This window comes from Acinonyx jubatus, chromosome A1, assembly GCF_027475565.1.
Source record: "Acinonyx jubatus isolate Ajub_Pintada_27869175 chromosome A1, VMU_Ajub_asm_v1.0, whole genome shotgun sequence".
Lineage (NCBI taxonomy): Eukaryota > Metazoa > Chordata > Mammalia > Carnivora > Felidae > Acinonyx > Acinonyx jubatus.
Window position 1 is genome coordinate 96,057,671 of NC_069380.1, and position 18,963 is coordinate 96,076,633.

The 18,963-nt window shown below is 41.5% G+C and overlaps 1 protein-coding gene across 1 annotated transcript in view; it reads right to left on the minus strand.

Annotated features, from left to right (window-relative positions):
- The window catches only part of DTWD2 (DTW domain containing 2), a 525,766-nt gene that overhangs the window by 182,697 nt on the left and 324,106 nt on the right, over positions 1–18,963 (minus strand). Inside the window, exons 15-17 of the mRNA XM_053220002.1 lie at positions 11,023–11,103; positions 6,750–6,844; positions 1,632–1,781 (exon numbers count right to left, since the gene is read on the minus strand). The gene's annotated coding sequence lies outside the window, so the exon portion shown is untranslated. The remainder of the gene's footprint in view (positions 1–1,631; positions 1,782–6,749; positions 6,845–11,022; positions 11,104–18,963) is intronic.

Below are 18,963 nucleotides of genomic sequence, written 5' to 3' on the forward strand. Positions count from 1 at the left end.
CTGAGAGTCGAATAAACTGGCAGAGCCAGAATAATCTGCTCAAATTCCATAACTGAATAATGAAGGAACTTTGATCTTACAGTGACTTGTTAGCTAAGTTACTTTATTACCACTGTGTGTGTGTGTGTGTGTGTGGCTATACATATAAATAATAACAATGCAAGGCAAGCAGTTAGCAGAAAGAAATACTGTTATGCCAGGCTAGATTCTTGTACAGGGTCTTTTAACTAAATAGATCCTTGACTCTAGACAAATACTCAGTCTCTTTTGGTCTCATTTTTCTGAACTGTAAGCCATAAATAAGACTAGGTAACTTCTACGGTGCCTTCAAATTTCAAACTTCTGTGAAAGTTCATTATTTCCCTAAAAATGACCTTTGTGTAGTATGGGTACCTGGTAGATCTAGAAATCTAAGGATTGCACAACCATGAATCCAAAGGCCACAGCCCTGCAGCTGTTCCTAGGAAATGACGTAATGGCGTAAATGCAGGGACGATGATACGTCTTAAGCTACCGAACTGTGATTTTGCAAACAGATTATTCAGGAACATAGTCATTACAGTGTGAGCTCTAACGCTTTGGAAAATGTTTTTCTTCACAAATGTTTCTGTTTGTACTTATTCAGGAATTGACCAAGATGGAAATTTCACTTGGGAACCACCTCACACCATAAATTAGTTACTTACAGAAACTGTATTAATGTTTCAAAGCATTAATAGTAGAAAGCCTATTGGCTAATTAAATGGCAGAAGATACACTACATCAAATCTGCTCTTGCAGATTTCCAGGGGGACCAAGACCCACTTCCAAACTCAATGAATAGATTATGGAAAGAAGGTATTTTCTTCCATAAAATTAGGCTTACATCTCTTTATGGGACTGAAACTGGGCATTGTCATAAGAATGGAGATCGACTGTGGCCCATCCACAAACAGTAACTCCTGGGTTTAAGACCTTACGATGTCTCAGAGAAAGATGCACGCAAAACTTTGAGGGGACTATTTAAGCTCTGTCTGCAAAGCCTTCAAACAACAGAGCTCATAATGGAAACCATGACAGACTTTTAAGACTTTTAATGATGGAAACATCAGCAGACTCTGTAACAATATTATAAATCATTTCTAAATAACAGTATTGATAAGATGAGCCTTTCAAAACCACCCATGACACCTCTTTAACAGCTAATTAAAACTAGGGAGAAGAGGCAGTTCTTTCATCGTTCACAACACTGTAGCTCTGATCATCCCATAGTGAATGATTTTACTTCAGTAATAACCCTGATCCGACATTCAGTTAGCAATTACCACAACAGACTTTATCTACTGGTAACAACTGGTTCGGAAGATATTGCCCTGCATGCATTAATTTCATCATGCTAATAAAGTTCCCTGTTATAAAACGCAAAAACATATTAACCTGTCTAATGCAATAAGAGAAACATATATATCTTTCTGGCAAAATGATGATACACCAGCACTTCATTTCTATTTCAAAACTTAAGTGTGTAAAGTATATTAGAGGAACAGAAAGTAACAAGCTATAATCTGCAGTGAACACAATGACATGACTAAGTGCCAACAAATTTTCCTGTGAGTAATTGCACTTACCGTAATTTATACACATTCTATTACCTTGGTGTTTGCATAACAATGCAAAACTGCTCCTTTCCAAACACTGAGCACCGTAATAGCAGAAGCATATGCATCTGGTCTTTTCCACGGAATTCAGGGAGGCCACTACTGATTCCAGTTAACTCCCTTGGAGCACCTAGCAAGCATGGACTGACGGAAACATTTAATAAAGATGGAGACGTGACTAATGATGACAAGCTAGTATCCCCAGGGGAAGATCCTTGGCATAGAGCAAGCAGTCTGTAAAAGTGTGTTGAATGAAGAAGAGCTCTATTGTCTGGCCCAGGAACAATATGCATTCTGTTTATGGTTCTAGAATCTGTCCTGGATATACCTGTTTCCCCTCCACCCTCTCTCTCCCCTCCTGAGGTTGCCCAAAGACCATCTCTATTCCTAAGCGAGAAATTCAAAGCAGGGGATGCATCAGTTTCGCCTGACTGGTACCAATAAGCCCACCTTCAGTAACTTCCTGTCCTAATATTTATGATGTGACACGTTACCCCTGCTGGGAATACTCAGCATCTGACCTGCTCTATTTCTCCTATTCCAACCCTAGCTGCCCCCAATGGCTTGTTCACCTTTCAAAATTTTAAATGTGAAAGATGACACGATTGTTACAATCCCAGGGGAAAAAAATCAATCATGTGATTAAAGCCAATATATGTGACATGTTGCTCTCTTGACTCCAAGGACTCATCCACTCTTTATTCAAGCCATGGCTTGACTTTCTACAGGAGATGGTTTCATTGCTGGTCTGGTCAACCTAGGGAAGCCCAATCATCATATTGCAGTGAAAAAAACAAGAAAAGCAGAGCAGAGCAGAGCAGAGCAGAGAAAAGAAAAGAAAAGAAAAGAAAAGAAAAGAAAAGAAAAGAAAGAGAAGAGAGGAGAGGAGAGGAGAGGAGAGGAGAGGAGAAGAGAAGAGAAGAGAAGAGAAGAGAAGAGAAAAAAGGAAAAAGAAAAAAGGAAAGAAAAGAAAAGAGAAAAGGAAAGGAAAAGAAAAAAGAAAAGAGAAAAGAAAAGAAAAAAGGAAAGGAAAGGAAAGGAAAGAAGAGTGTCTGTGACTCAACGAAGCCTGAAACAAAATAAATACATTGTCTTCTTCTATCGTTGAAGCAGAGTGGTCACACACCCCACTGTCAGGGGCAGCTGAACTCATCTGCACACAGAGCACCTGGGCCCTGCCCTGGGACACTGATCAAAGGAGAGGACTGAACAAGCTATATAGCCTGTTCCTTTTCAGCGACTGAGGGTTGATCCACGCCGTCCAGGCAGGAGTGCTCAGCTCTCTCTCTCTTGGGAAATGTGGCATTCTCACATACAATCTAGCACTGGCTGGAGGCCTAGCAGACAGGCAGAGGAATGTAGACAATTTATAGGCTGAAAATGTGCACACAGGCAGCAGCACTGAGTTCACTCAGGAAGCATATGTGCTGTGGCCACACGGAGGGAGGCCTAGGTGGGACCCCCAGAGCTTGGCAGAAACTCTAGCAGGGACCCAGTGTGGAGCTGTAAACCTGGTGACAAGCACTCTGTACTGGTCTTAAAAAGATGGTGAAAACATAGGCGCTTTAAGGCTGCAGTGTCGGGACAGAGGGAGGCCACTCGGAAAGCTGACTCTCACAGAGAATCATTTCTAGGCTTCCAGAATGTACCCCAAATAAGCCAGAGGTGAGCTACCCCTCCAGCCCCAAGAGGCAGCTGTGTCCACAAGGCATAATCTTCTGGAGAGATCCGTGGCTCTGAAGAGGAGCACACTGATTTGATGACTATTTTCTGTTGCTGTTGTTTTCAGTCCGAAACGCTAGCCAAGATACCTCTTTAAAATCTACAGTTTAAAAAAAAAAAAAAAATTTATCCAGCCAAAATTTCCAATGCCATTAAATCTCACATCCTCCATTAATTGCAGGGTCACACACAGAAAGCAACAAGTGAAAAGGCGGAAGAAGAGGTAGAGGTGGAGGAGCCCAGGAGACAAGGCACCAACTGTACGTGGCAACTGAGGACAACAAACTTTATTGACTCGGCCCCACACACACTTAGCCTGCGTGCGGGGCTTTTAGAGCACTTTCGTTCTGGAATCCATTTCCAGAGTTTACGGCTTCCACGGTTTTATGTTCCTTCCCCACAGCTTTCTTCACCTATTAATATGCATCATGGTTTCTCTTCTCTGAAAGGTGGTTCTTGGGAAAGCCCCAGCCATGTTTATATAATACACATGTAGCTTGAAGGAGGACTTTTCAGCAGATTTGGGTGAGACTTTTGCCCTGTGGTTTTAGAGTGTGTGTGTGTGTGTGTGTGTGTGTGTGTGTGTGTGTGAGAGAGAGAGAGAGAGAGAGAGAGAGAGATAAATCATGAGCCGATTCTAACAGTTCTGCCTGTCCGCTCTACTCAGTCTAAAGACAGAAAAGAGAGAGATAAATACTCAAACTGTAATTCTCATTTCAAACAGGGCAATCTATTGCTTGTCTTGTGATTTCAGAATAGACTAGTGGCCTGAAATTGTAGCCCATTGACACTTAATTTGCCTGAAGTGCATCCTATAGTGACACCAAAAAAAACCCCAAAACACCAACACACACACACACACACACACACACACACACACACAGAGAGAGAGAGAGAGAGAGAGAAACAACACACAAAGAAACAAACAAAAACAAAAACAAAAGGCCAGCAAAATAACAACAAAAAACTCTCAAGTCAACTGTCTGTAATTATAATAGTCATTTTCTTTCCTGATATCTCCAAGCTTATTCCTCCAATTTGCCATCTGACAACTCAACTACCATCATCACATGGGAATTCTGACAACCCAAGGAAGCAAATGCTGTCACTCTGACTTGATGTTCAGAGACTGTTTGTCAATTAGTATGACCTCCGGGTCTCAGCTAGGAAGAGACACCACATTCCACAGATTCTCCTGGTCTTTCCCAGAATAGCATTGGAGTTCATCTTCTAATTGTGTTCTGTGATTTTCGTCTGGCACAAGGCTTACTACCACATTCCAGAATCTGCCTATCTCCAAAGAAACATTGCCACCTTTCCATGCTCAGACATCCACTATACAGATCAAACCAACTCTAAAGAGTAATACCTTTTTAAGAGAACAGGTAAGACTTGAGGTCAGCACAAGTGCTTTACCGACCAAGAATTATTTTCAATGCTCTGCTGGGTTTTCTGAGTCATCTCAGTGAACTTTCTGGAATTATATGCCTCTCAAGGACCATCGAGTGCCATAACATACATACATACATACGCACACACATAGGTATACATATTTTGTGAAGTCAGAATAACATTTTCTTCCTGCCTCTCCTTTTTTTTACTTGTTTATTTATTTTGAAAGAGAGAGAGAGATCTCACATGTGTGCGTGTGAGCAGGGGAGGGGCAGAGAGAGAGAGAGAGAGAGAGAGAGAGAGAGGGAGAGTCCAAGCAGGCTGTGTGCTGTCAGCACAGAGCCCAACACGGGGCTGATCCTACAAACCACGAGATCATGACCTGAGCCAAAACAAAGAGTCAGGTGCTTAACTGACTGAGCCACCCAGGTGTGCCTCCTGCCTCTTCTACTACATAAAGCACTTGGCAATATGTCTTTTCTGTAGAATACTTTTTTACAATAATAAGAAGGGGGCAGTACTAATCATGGCTAATATTCTTCAAGTTCTTCTAATGTACCAGGTGTGCTAAGCGTTCTCCCACATGCACAATCTCATTTGATCTTTAAAACACCTCCATATAGGAGGTACTATTAAACTCATATTCTTCTGCCTCTAGTATCCGGGCTCCTAATTGCTATGGGCCAGGGCACAACAATAGAACTACTGGCCTCAGCTTTGACTAAAAACAAAACAAAACAAAACAAAAAACTGCATAACATAAATATGTATGTCATAAGTATGTAGGTATAACCATAATTATGTAATTATAATCTTATGATACATATAATCCAGCTAAAAATATAAAATATAAGTTTATAATCATAAGTATGACATATATTTAGACAGTATGAACATTTTTAACTCCACAAGTTTTTCCACTTCTCCAGCATAATATATAATCATCATTTGTGAATTAAAACTTAATTGAGCACACCACTACTGGCAAATAACAAAATACTCAAAACTTACATCAACTCTGCCTCTCCCCTATTATTAAGACAGAAGCTGTTTAAGCACTCTTATTCTGGCAATTAAAGACAAGTGTGTTTTCTAAAGTGAAGGTTATGTTGACTTTGATAAGTATATTGCTCACTGTCTGACCATAAAGGGCCAGAGCTGGAGATAAATAGCAGAATACTTTGTCCTTCACTTCAGGCATGATGGCTGGACCTCCCTGGCTGTAAATTTCCCAATATTTGATGGCCCCGGTGTCAGCAGCAAAATGATGCATAATAAACACAACAATACATTATATGCCACTTCTTGATTTGGTGCCAAGTCAGGGAAGGAAACAGTCTACTTTTCAATGGGTTTTCTGAAATAATACAGAGACAGTGTGTTTTGAGAGATCTGAAGAGGAAAACTGACGCTCGGTTTTCATCCCCCGTCTCCGAACTAGCCTTTGAAATTGACAATCTGGAGCATCACGAACCGTGGTTCCACCATAGTTGGGGTGGTATCAGGAAGGCCAGGGTACACAGACTTTCATCTAGCCAGGAAAAAGCAAACAGAGCTCATTTTGAACTAGAGAGAAAAAAGATATTTGATGAATGCCAGAGGAGCAAGCTGCCTAAATCCTTTAACAAAGAAGAGACAACGGGGAGTGGGTTTGTGAAATTATGTGCAGAGCTACAACGAATGTTTTGATCAAGTTTTTAATTGTTTCATTTTATCCAGAATATTTCTTGCAAAGTCTAAAATCTTGCTTTAGAGCTAAAAGAGAAAACACCATTTGAAGGGCGGCCTCTGTGAAATAGTATCACTGAGTCACCAAGGAAATTTTAAGTTACAGAGAGGGAACAATGTGAGGGTTGCACATATACCTTTGCCTGGGACCGCTGTCTCCCTGCCTGCAAACAGGTCACAGGCTTCTAGTGTTAGCGGGAACCTGAGAAGTCACTGAGTCTACCTCTGACATTTCATAGATGACAGGCTTAAACTTGGTAAGTGACTTACCCAAGGTCATGCGTGGAGTTATATCCGTTTTATTGTCCGAATAACAAATGGGAAGTGGACACTGGAGATCATGTGGCAATTTACCCAAGGCCTTCCTGTAAAGAAAATGGTGGTAATAACAGTTCCTGAATTCACTTATGCACCAAAGCATGTCATCAGACATCCAAGAAAAATAGACACACAACATCTCCTAAGGCAAGAATTATTTTTTAAAACTCAGACATTCAGCCAGGTATACCTGATTCACTGAGTGTCAGTTCTGGGTTGCCCACTCAGTTGTTCTTTCCAGAAAGGATAGTGGAAAAAAAAAGTCTAGGAATTTTTCTCAGGGAGCAGCCACAAAGCCAAACATCTGGACGCCTCTTTCATTTCGATCTCATGTCAAGCCTTCAAGTACAGAAGTACTTATATGTCAATCACCTATATTCTTACTGGCAAACCCCAATGAACAGAGCCTCTGCAATAGAGAAATATGCATATTTTCCAGCCTCTTCATCCTCTACCCTCTTATCCCAGGAGCTCAAAATTACCCTACACTTTTCTGGAAAAATCAGAAATGAAAATCCCTGAGTTGTCTGCCTTTTCCTCATTTCATTATCCCAGAATCGGGGCCACATCTGAAACTTGCAGATGATATCCACCCAATCCTGGAGACCTGCTCCAGTTCACAAGATGGTCTTCCCAAGGCCACTCTCCATCTGAAAGGTCCCATGGAAGATGGCATAGATTCCTGCCAGTGGCTACACATATTCTCTTCAATATTAGACTCTCACCCAGAAAACATTAAGGTGGGCATGCAAAATGGCAAAAAGGCTCCTTCTCATACCCAAGCTTCCCCAAACCCTCACTTACATGATCGTAACTTCTCCATAAAACAGTGAGAGTTCAGGAGAGTAATCTTTCTTCCCAAGGCCAAGCTCACTATGACCTGGTATCCAGGAACAGCCCACAATTACTGATTACTGTGGGCTGGTCCTAATCACTGTCTTTACCAGTATTCATTCAGACTTTCCAAAACTGAAGCCTGGAGTTAACCAGCCAACATCCAAACTTCTCTCCAGCCTACTTCCCTTCTTGGCTCCTGTATGATCCTACCTGCACTAAAGATTCACACTTCGAAATAGTGTGGTTCCTGAGATAAATCAACATTTTTTCTTTCTTTTTCCACATCCTTCTTGATGCTCACTGCATGAAAATAACAGGATGTAGGAAGAACATCAAACAAAGAGTGATATTCACCAAGAGTGATCCTGGGCGTGTGTAATGGACACAGAGGAGTCATCCGCTCCTGATTTTCCTTCATAGGTGGGCATGTGTGGCATCTCATGTGTGTGCAAGCAGCAGCCTTGCATCTTTGTTAGCTCCAGAAGCCGGAGTGTATCACTTTCCAAAGGGCAGTCTCCTAGAGCTTGTCTGCATCAAGATCAAGATCCCTCCCATCAACAACAAGATCCCTCCCTCAAAGCCTGCCCCTGATTCTCATAAGCATGAGGGACAAAAAACAAAAGGAAAATACTGTTTTCTGCTAACATAGTTTGAGTCATCCTTCATACATGGGGGGCCCAGTTAAGTGTTCAGCACTGATGAGACCTTAGGGACACCTAAGAATGAACGAGTCCCAGCCCTGCCCTTATAGATTGTAACAATCCAAAGAGCAGGATTTAGACAAATGCACATAAGACTAGATACAAATTCATAAACCAACATCCAAATGAATAAACAAAGGGCCATTATAGAGTGAAATGACTTCTTTTTTTTTTAATTTATTTAACATTTATTCATTTTTTGATAGAGACAGAGCGTGAGTGGGGAAGGGGCAGAGACAGAGAGAGACAGAGCAGGTTCCCGGCTCCGAGCTGTCAGCACAGAGCCCGATGCGGGGCTCGAACTCACGAACCATGAGATCATGACCTGAGCTGAAGTCAGACGCCCAACCAATTGAGCCACCCCAGGCACCCCGTGAAATGACTTCTTTTTTTTCTTTAAATCAATATCCCAAAAGAATATTACCTCTTCCAAAACACTCACTGCAGTGCATTCCAATTACTTTTCTGTTGCTCACAAGTTTTGAAACCTATTTGCAACTGCTTTTGAGCAGGTACATAACAGAGAGGGAAAGTAGGGGTATCTGGGTGGCTCAGTTGGTTGAGGGTGCAACTCTTGATTTCAGCTCAGGTCATGATTGATCTTCATGAGTTCTCAAGTTTAAGCCTCGTATTGTCTTCACGCTGAATATGGAGCCTGCTTGGGATTCTCTCTCTCTGCCCCTCCCCCACTCACCCTCACAAGAATGTGTGCACATACTCCCTCTCTCTCTCTCAAAATAAACAAATAAACATTAAAAAAAAACAAAGGGGGAACATAGGAGTGTAGAATAGAGAAGTACTCTTCCCTAACATTGCTTAGAATTGCACATTTGCAGTGACAACAAAAAACAGACTACATCTTGGTGGGTTCTATTGTTTTTAAATGTTCTATAAACAGACTCCCTCTTATTGCCTTATGGCCAGCACCCTGGGTGAACTGCCTCCATAAGCCACACTCCCACCCCTAGTCTTTGTTCACCACTGCTTCTGAAGGTCCATTCATGCCAACTGCTCAGTGGGGTCCAATCTCTTCTTCTCAGTGGCTACAATCAGTCAACTCTAATGAATAACATAGAGGATGAAGCCGGGTGACACTGCCATAGGGCAGAGAGCAAATATGGCTTTACATGGATACTGTGGTTGTCCTCTGAAAGCAATTTTTACCAGGAGAAGCACTGAAGTGTTTTGAGCAAATTCAGAATTACTAGAATCTGTGTGCAATCTACTCAATCCAGACAGACTATGAACAAACAACCCCACCGTCTCAGTGGTGCAAGGCAACAAAAGCTGGTTTCTCACTCATGCTCCATTTTTCACATGGATTATAAGAGGGATCCTGCTCACTGTAGTATCTCATGTGCCCAGATTGACACAAGCTCCATTGCAACCTGTGCTTTCACTCATGCTGGCCATGAGAACGGAAACTTCTAAAGCTTCCTCTGGAAGTGAGACAAGTCACTTCTGATCACATGTCACTGTCCACAGCAAATCACCTGGAATGCCTAACTTCCAAGGAGTAACAAGGGTATAATGCTGGAGGTTCCGGGGAGGAACGTCAGGATATTGGTGGAAGGATGTAAGTCTGCACCCCACCCTGGGTGATCATTGTTTGATGACGACAAGATGCACTCAGCCTTATAAACTTTGGAAAGTTAGTGTTCACAGAACCACCCTCACTATTACGTGCTTATTTGTGTTGGATTTCCCTACATTGCAGAGCTATGACACAGTTGAGATGTCATCATAATGTCAGTAGGCCACCTGTGAAGTGCAGAGCAGATTTGTGTCGGGCATCAGTATGACTGACAGTGGGTGGAGCGTGGCATAAAATCACAGTGCAGACAGCTGACATTCCAGGAAACTCCTCCATGCCAGGCAATGCCCTAGACGCTGTACTCTTGGTACCTCATTTACTCATCCCATTCCCCTGTAAGGTAGGTATCATTATCCTCATTTAACAAAGGAGAAAAATGGATACTTAGCTTAAAATACACTGTGCCAACCCTCGTCATGGGGGATAGGTGGTGGGGTCAATGTTCAAATTCAGGCCTGCCTGATTCCAGAACCCTCAGAATGAGCCACAGGAAGTTCAACCCATACCAATTCCCTTATTATTTTATCTGTATCCATTTTATAGTCTTTCCAATTAGGTAATAGATTTTTTTTAAATGTTTATTTATTTTGAGAGAGAGAGAGAGAGCGCGCACAAGCCAGAGAGGGAGAGAGGGAGAGAGAGAGAATCCCAAGCAGGCTCTGCACTGTCAGCCAAGAACCTGACATGGGGCTCAAACCCACAAGCCATGAGATCGTGACCTGAGCCAAAACCAAGAGTCAGAAGCTTAACCTACTGAGCCACCAGGAAATTAATTTTTAAAGGAAAATCTGCTAAGCTATTAAGAACAGGAATTTAGCTTCATTCACCTTTTAATGACCTGCAAGGACTAGCAAATACTCCTGCACATGGTAGGTGCTCAAGAAAATACTGGTTGTTAAATGCCTGTTGAAAGTCAAGGTTATTCCCCAAAGCAATATCCCCTTTCCTTTCTCCTGCCCAGCACATAAAAGGAGATTGACAAGAAGAAATGTTTCCTGACTGACTCTCAAAAAAAGGCAAAGTTGTCAACATTTTCCCTTATCAAGAATGTTCTCTACATGAGAAAATAGAGAGCAGCTTCTGCAATACAGACCTGAATGGGAAGATAATGGTCAGCAGGGCTCCCAGAGCTACCCGTGTTCCCACTCCGAACAAGCTCTTAACAAGAACACGCCTGCCAGGGAAACAGAGAGAAACTCATTTTGCAAGGAGACAACACACAGCTGCACAGTTCCATATTCCACTTAATCCCACAGATAAATTCACAAGTTGTCCTAAACATATCACTCTACCGAGGAATTTTTTTTTCCCTATTTCTAGCCGGTGTTGGACGTTTGATGTATCACAAATAATTCATCTCTCCACACCCCCCCCCCGCCATACACATATGTACACAACCTTCTGTCTTTAAAAGGTTACACTTATTCCCCCCCACACACACACACACACACAACCTTCTGTCTTTAAAAGGTTACACTTATTCTGAGTCTCCTTTAAAATCTCTACACAGGACCCTGGAGGTCACAACACAGACTGTTTCTTCACAATGGCACTGGGATTTTCTCCCATGATGAGGGATGGCTCCTGTCACAGCTGCTTCCCAGAATCCTTCCTAAGCCTTTTATTTTTTAAGCACATGAGCCCTGCTTTTAATTGGGCATTTCATTAGAGAAGAATGAGGCATAAAGGAAAACAAAATGGTCTGTAGTCATTTGTTTTGAGGAGATCATTCTAGTCATCAACATCTGAACCCTGCTGAAGAACAGTTTCAATTTCCCTTCTCAAGCACGGGGAAAGCAATGTTGACAACACATATTTCTCTCTGTCAAAACATTTCACTGACTCGGCAATCTGTAGACAGTTTGAGAGTCGTATCGCCAGCAAGCGGTGCCATAGCATTCTCCCCATTATTTTAAAATCCTAATGGCACGTGCTTCATGAGAGGGGCACAGTGCGGGCCAAGATCCAAATTGAAAAGAAAAATGCTAAGCGAGTCAGTGAGCAGAGAGGGCACTGTCAATAATGGGCCTCATTACTGAGCCACAGAGAAAGATGGGGCCATCGGCATCCCGGTTCCTCTGGAGAGGCCGGCCCCATTGCCCTTGGAGTCAAGTCTCCTGAGGAGGGTCACTCAGGAAATTCTGTGAGCTCTGCGCTCAGCAGAAGAAGTGGGCTCGGGCTCACAAATGAGAAATGGATTTCATACCACGGGACCTAATTCAATTGTTACCTTTGGCTGAGGGTGGGAAGAAGAAACGAAAGAATTGTATTCAAGTACAATAAGAAGCCGGCTGTGTGTGTGTGTGTGTGTGTGTGTGTGTGTGTGTTCCTGACACAGAAAAAGGCAAGCAACAGGCACCTAAATTAGACTTATACTGACAAAACTCCTTATGGCCCCCTAGAAAGATAACAACTATGGTGGGATCTCCTCACAAAGGTTCATTACACCTTTAAGAGATAATGTTCAAGGAAATGGAAATGTGCTGCCCGGATAATGGCCTTGGGCTGTGAGGCAGATACCTCAGGGCTTCAAGGCCGTGGCTTTGGCAGAAAACAAATCCTGAAGCAAAGCTGAGCCTTTCTTGTCAAGGCCAAAGAACACTTATCAGTCACGAGGTTCAGATTCCTGAAAGAAATGCCTTCCAAAAAAGGCAAAGACAGTCAGTGAAGTGCCCTGCAAGCAACGCGCAGGCTTACCAATGGGCGACCACATCTATCCCCAGGTTCTCAAGGGAGAAGACCGTTTACCCATTATTGTCAACTGGCTGGTTTAGTAAAATTGCTCAGACCTCCCACCATTCACCTCGGCCTTTCAACATAGTTTGCTGGCTTTTGCTAAACCTATTGTCATCCTTTTCTAAAAGGTCAATGAGACCGTGTGTTGACTTGACAGTAGCAAGTGCTTTTGCCGTGATCCCTGATAATATTAGTCTGGCTGTGTTTCACAGGAAGTGTGCAGTTTGTCTTTCTTATAAAAATTCCTTGATTCGTCAAGCTGGTACCAGCTGTTATCACTTTAATAGCGATCCCTGCATAACTTCAAAATATCTCACTCCCTCCAAAATTATCCTGATGCTCAAAACTGTCTGGCACTCTGAAATGTGCTTCTTGCTTCTGTCTCTTATCTGGATGGGTTAATTAACTTCACCCAGCATGCTGTTAAGCTGCGCTACCAGCCAGGCGTCTAGCTTTACCACAGCAGTCCCCTTACACCATGTTCCTACAGAGACAAACAAGTATGGCCAAGGGGATAAGGCTGTGGTAGGTTTTGGTTTTTTGTGTTTCTGTTTTTGTTTTTGCTTTTGCTTTTTATTCTCTCATGAAGAGGAGCATTTAGGTGGTAACTACTTGGTGAGGTAGAAAGTGGCAGCTACTCAAAGTTCACTCATGTGTTTGAGACAACTCAGGCCATTTGATGGCAAAGGTAAGATCATCTGGAGGGAGGACACTAGAAAGGGAAATGATAATAGTTATGTTTTAAAAGATACCATAGAAGATGCCTGGGTGGCTCAGTTGATTGAGCACCTGACTTCAGCTCGGTCATTATCTCACAGTTCATGAGTTCAAGCCCACATCAGGCTTGCTGCTGTGAGCATGGAGCCTGATTTGGATCCTCTGTCCCCCTTCTCTCCACCCCTCCCCCCACCGTGCTTTCTCAAAAATTAATAAACATTTTTAAAATTTCTTTTAAAAAAAAGGCATACAGCAAAGCTAGCTAAGCCTGCCACTCCCGCCCCTGTGCACCTTGCGGATCCACCCCAGCTAATACGCCCTTGGCCAGATCCCATAAAAGCAGTACCACAAGACTGGCAGTGTGCAAGCAGCCCATACAGGGTCCACACCACTCCACAGTGACTCCTGCCCCTGGGAGAGGGGAAGATAAGGTACACACCAGTCTGACTATGGCCCCAGTGGTGGGCTGGGGGCAGACATTGGGTCTGACGGTGGCCCCGTGCACCAACACATGTTTCTCCGGACAGCACAGGGGAAGGGCCCTGCAGTTTGGAGCTACCGCAGGGACTACCCAAAATGACGAAATGGAAGAATTCTCCTCAAAAGAAACTCCAGGGAGTAGTGACAGATAACAAATTGATCAAAACTGATTTAAGCAGCATAACAGAACAAGAATTTAGAATGATAGTCATAAAATTAATCTCTGGACTGAGAACAAACTGAGGGTTGATGGGGGGTGGGAGGGAGAGGAGGGTGGGTGATGGGTATTGAGGAGGGCACCTTTTGGGATGAGCACTGGGTGTTGTATGGAAACCAATTTGACAATAAATTTCATATATTGAAAAAAAAAGAAAAAATTAATCTCTGGGGTTGAAAAAAGCATAGAGGACAGCAGAGAATCTATTGCTACAGAGATCAAGGGACTAAGAAACAAGAGGAGCTAAAAAATGCTATAAATGAGCTGCAAAATAAAATGGAGGTTTCCACAGCATGAATTGAAGAGGCAGAGGAGAGAATAAGTGAATTAAAAGATAAAATTATGGAAAAAGAGGAAGCTGAGAAAAAGGGAGATAAAAAAATCCAGGAGTATGAGGGGAGAATTAGAGAACTAAGTGATGCAATCCAATGGAACAATATCCATATCATAGGAATTCCAGAAGAAGAAGAGAGAGAGAAAGGGGATGAAGGTGTACTTGAACAAATCATAGCTGAGAACTTCCCTAATCTGGGGAAGGAAACAGACATTGAAATCCAAGAGGCACAGAGAACTCCCTTCAGATGTAACTTGAATCAATCCTCTGCAAGATATATCATAGTGAAATTGTGATACAAGGATAAAGAGAATTCTGAAAGCAGCTAGGGATAAACAGGCCCTAACTTACAAAGGTAGACACATAAGGGTAGTAGCAGACCTATCTACTGAAACTTGGCAGGCCAGAAAGAAATGGCAGGAAATCTTCAATGTGATGAACAGAAAAAATATGCAGCCAAGAACCCTTTATCCAGCAAGTCTGTCATTCAGAATAGAAGGAGAGATAAAGGTTTTCCCAAGCAAACAAAAAGTGAAGTAATTCATCACCGCTAAACCAGCCCTACAAGAGATCCTAAGGGGGATTCTGTGAGTGAAATGTTGCAAGGACCACAAAGTACCAGAGACATCTCTCCAAGCATAAAACGTACAGACATCACAACAATTCTAAACCCATATCTTTCTATAATAACACTGAATGTAAATGGACTAAATGCTCCAACCAAAACAAAGGGTACCAGAATTGATTAAAAAAAAAAAAAAAAAAAAGACCAAGACCCATCTATCTGCTATCTACAAGAGACACATTTTAGACCAGAGGACACCTTCAGATTGAAAGCGAGGGGATGGAGAACTATCTATCATGCTACTGGAAGTCAAAAGAAAGCTGGAGTAGCCATACTTATAACAGACAAACTAGATTTTAAATTAAAGGTTGTAACAAGAGATGAAGAAGGGCATTATATAATTACAGGGTCTATCCATCAGGAAGAGCTAACAATTATAAACGTCTATGCTCCGAATAAGAAAGCCCCCAAATATATAAAACAGTTAATCACAATCATAAGCAACCTTATTGATAAGAAAGTGGTAATTGCAGTGTAAGTTAATACCCCACTTACAACAATGGATAGATCATCTAGACACAGAATCAATAAAGAAACAAGGGCCCTGACTGATACATTGGATCAGATGGACTTGACAGATATATTTAGAACTCTGCCTCCCAAAGCAACAGAATATGCTTTCTTCTCGAGTACACATGGAACATTCTCCAAGATAGATCACATACTGGGTCACAAAACAGCCCTTCATAAGCATAGAAGAATTGAGATCATACCATGCACACTTTCAGACCACAGTGCTATGAAACTTGAAATCAACCACAGGAAAAAGTCTGGAAAACCTCCAAAAGCATGGACGTTAAAGAACACCCTACTAAAGAATGAATGGGTCAACCAGACAATTAGAGAAGAAATTTAAAAATATATGGAAACAAAAGAAAATGAAAATACAACAATCCAAATGCTTTGGGATGCAGCGAAGGCAGTCCTTAGAGGAAAATACATTGCAATCCACGCCTATCTCAAGAAACAAGAAAAATCCCAAATACAAAATCTAACAGCACACCTAAAGGAAACAGAAGCAGAACAGCAAACACACCCCAAACCCAGCAGAAGAAGAAAAATAATAAAGATCAGAGCAGAAAAAAACAATATAGAATCTAAAAAAAACTATAGAGCATATCAATGAAACCAAGAGTTGGTTTTTTGAAAAAAATAAACAAAATTCATAAGCCTCTAGCCAGGTTTCCCAAAAAGAAAAGGGAGATGACCCAAATAGATGAAATCATGAGTGAAAATGGAATTATTACAACTAATCCCTCAGAAATACAAGCAATTATCAGGGAATGCTGTGAAAAATTATATGCCAATAAACTGGACAACCTGGAAGAAATGGACAAATTCCTAAGCACCCACACAGTTCCCAAACTCAAACAGGAAGAAATAGAAAATTTGAACAGACTCACAACCAGTGAAGAAATTGAATCAGTTATCAAAAATCTCCCAACAAATAAGAGCCCAGGACCAGATGGCTTCCCTGGGGAATTCTACCAGACATTTAAAGCAGAGATAATACCTATCCTTCTCAAGCTGTTCCAAAAAAAAGAAAGGGAAGGAAAACTTTAAGACTCATTCTATGAAGCCAGCATTACTTTGATTCCTAAACCAGACAGAGACCCAGCCAAAAAAGAGAACTACAGGCCAATATCCCTAATGAATATGGATGCAAAAATTGTCAACAAGATACTAGCAAATTGAATGCAACAGCGTGTAAAAAGAATTATTCACCATGATCAAGTAGGATTCATTCCTGGGCTGCAGGGCTGGTTCAATATTTGCAAATCAACCAATGTGATACATCACATTAATAAAAGAAAAGATAAGAACCATATGATCCTGTCAATCAATGCAGAAAAAGCATTCGACAAAATTCAGCATCCTTTCTTAATAAAAACCCTAGAGAAAGTCAGGATAGAAGGAACATACTTAAACATCATAAAAGCCATTTATGAAAAGCGCACAGCTAATATCATCCTCAATGGGGAAAAACTGAGAGCTTTTTCCCTGAGATCAGGAACACGACAGGGATGTCCACTCTCACTGCTGTTGTTTAACATAGTGTTGGAAGTTCTAGCATTAGCAATCAGACAACAAAAGGAAATCAAAGTCATCAAAATTGGCAGAGATGAAGTGAAGCTTTCACTTTTTGCAGATACATGGAAAACCTGACAGATTCCACCAAAAGTCTGCTAGAACTGATACATGAATTTAGCAAAGTTACAGGATACAAAATCAATGTACAGAAATAAGTTTCATTCTTATACACTAATAATGAAGCAACAGAAAGACAAATAAAGAAACTGATCCCATTCACAATTGCACCAAGAAGCATAAAATACCTAGGGATAAATCTAACCAAAAATGTAAAAGATCTGTATGCCAAAAACTACAGAAAGCTTATGAAGAAAATTAAAGAAGATACAAAGAAATAGAAAAACATTCCATGCTCATGGACTGGAAGAATAAATATTGTTAAAATGTCAATACTACCCAAAGCAATCTACACATTCAATGCAATCCCAGTCAAAATTGCACCAACATTCTTCTCAAAGCTAGAACAAGCAATCCTAAAATTTGTATGGAACCACAAAAGACTCCAAATAGCCAAAGTAATATTGAAGAAGAAGACCAAAGTGGGAGGTAACACAATCCCAGACTTTAGCCTCTACTACAAAGCTGTAATCATCAAGACAGTATGATATTGGCACAAAAACAGACACAGAGACCAATGGAATAGAATAGAGACCCCAGAATTGGACCCACAAATGTATGGACAACTAATATTTGACAAAGGGAAGAATATCCAATGGAAAAAAGACAGTATCTTTAACAAATGGTGCTGGGAGAACTGGACAGCAACTTGCAGAGGAATGAAACTAGACTACTTTCTTACACCATTCACACAAGTAAACTCAAAATGGATGAAGGACCTGAATGTGAGACAGGGAACCATCAAAACCCTAGAGGAGAAAGCAGGAAAACACCTCTCTGACCTCAGCCACAGCAATTTCTGACTTGACACATCTCCAAAGGCAAGGGAATTAAAAGCAAAAAATGAACTATTGGGACCTCATGAAGATAAAAAGCTTCTGCACAGCAAAGGAAACAATCAACAAAACTAAAAGGCAACCGATGGAATGGGAAAAGATATTTGCAAATGACATATCGGACAAAGGGCTGGTATCTAAAATGTATGAAGAACTCACCAAACTCCACACCCAAAAAACAAATAATCCAGTGAAGAAATGGGCAGAAGACATGAATAGACAATTCTCTAAAGAAGACATCCAGATGGCCAACAGGCACATGAAAAGATGCTTAATGTCACCCCTCATCAGGGAAATAGAAATCAAAACCACACTGAGATGTCACCTCACATCAGTCAGAGTGGCTAAAATGAACAAATCAGGAGACTGTAGATGCTGGAGAGGATGTGGAGAAACAGGAACCCTCTTGCACGGTTGGTGGGAATGCAAACTGGTGCAGCCACTCTGGAAAACAGTGTGGAGGTTCCTCAAAAAATTAAAAATTGATCTACCCTATGACCCAGCAATAGCACTGGTAGGAATTTACCCAAAGGATACAAGAGTGCTGATGCATAGGGGCACTTGTACCCCAATGTTTATAGCAGCACTTTCAACAATAGCTAAATTATGGAAAGAGACTAAATGTCCATCAACTGATGAATGGATAAAGAAGTTGTGGTTTATATATACAATGGAATACTACTTGGCAATGAGAAAGAATGAAATATGGTCTTTTGTAGCAATGTGGATGGAACTGGAGAGTGTTATGCTAAGTGAAATAAGTCATGCAAAGAAAGATACCATGTGTTTTCACTCTTATGTGGATCCTGAGAAACTTACAGAAGACCATGGGGGAGGGGAAGGGGAAAAAAAAAGTTAGAGAGGGAGGGAGCCAAACCATA